The 1,053-nt window shown below is 61.2% G+C and overlaps 1 protein-coding gene across 1 annotated transcript in view; it reads right to left on the reverse strand.

Moving 5' to 3' along the window:
• The window catches only part of LOC104130621 (myocyte-specific enhancer factor 2D homolog), a gene marked incomplete at its 3' end in the record, with an annotated part of 41,505 nt that overhangs the window by 32,856 nt on the left and 7,596 nt on the right, over window positions 1–1,053 (reverse strand). The window lies entirely within an intron of this gene.

Genomic DNA, 1,053 nt, shown 5'->3' on the forward strand with positions numbered 1-1,053 from the left:
TCCAGCCCCTCTGCCCCACGCCTGGAGCGCTGCGTGGGGTTGTGGTGACCCCAGGGCAGGACCTCAGTTTCCCCAACTGGACAACCAACCCAAGCTCTCCTCCCTCACCTCCCTCTTCCAACCGGTTCCTATCGCTGCCTGTTTTGGGATCCTCCAAAGGCAGACCCTTCACCAGCACAAGGATGATCATCAGCGTTGGAAATCACATATTGCCGAATCAAGAGAAAATAAACTTCAGCAAAACCCCCAGCAGAGCCACCATCTGTCCGGGGGCTGCGCCTTGTCGGGGTTGATTTTTGGTTTTTTTTTTAAAGTTGAATATTGAAGCAATGGAGACCTCACCCTCGCTTGCTGCCGTAGCGCCACGAGCACCCAGCCCTGGGAGCCGCAACACCAGGGGACTCGGCTGCCCCCAAGGGTGCTGCTCCACACCCTGACCCGCTCCCCTGCTTCCCAGCACCCACTTCTCATGGGGGGTTGACCCAAAGCCACCCCGAGCCCCCCACACCGGGTGCCCATCCGGCTGCTGCCTCCCTCTTTGCTGTCCCCAGAACCTTGCTGGGGCATTTTCCCGCATCGCCTGCCCACCCGGGGGGCACCGCGCTCGTGACTGCGTCCCCTTGTCCTCCCAACCCTTGAGATGAGCTGTCATTAGAGCCGTCGGCTAACGAGGCAGCTTTTGCAGGACTGATCCTTGCGAGCTGGCTGGGGGACGGGGACGGGGTCTGGGGACAGAGCTGGGCGCGGGCTCCAAAACCCGTTCCAGACGTCGGGCTGCGTTTCCCGACCCGCGCTCAGCTCTTGCCATGAACGCTCCCAGCTGGTGGGGAGGGAGCCGGGTGGGGGCCGCTGAAGGGTCCTCACCCCCCCGGCAACAAACGGGACGCCACTGGGGAAAGACGCCATGCCTCTTAGCAAATAAAACCAGGAAAATGGTTGACAGCGAGATCGAGTGCACCCTCAGCAAGTCTGCGGATGACCCCAAGCTGAGTGGTGCGGTTGACACACCAGAAGGAAGGGATGTCATCCAAAGAGACCTGGACAGGCTGGAGA

The sequence above is a fragment of the Egretta garzetta genome, unplaced genomic scaffold, assembly GCF_000687185.1.
Source record: "Egretta garzetta isolate BGI_Z169 unplaced genomic scaffold, ASM68718v1 scaffold1028, whole genome shotgun sequence".
Classification (NCBI taxonomy): domain Eukaryota; kingdom Metazoa; phylum Chordata; class Aves; order Pelecaniformes; family Ardeidae; genus Egretta; species Egretta garzetta.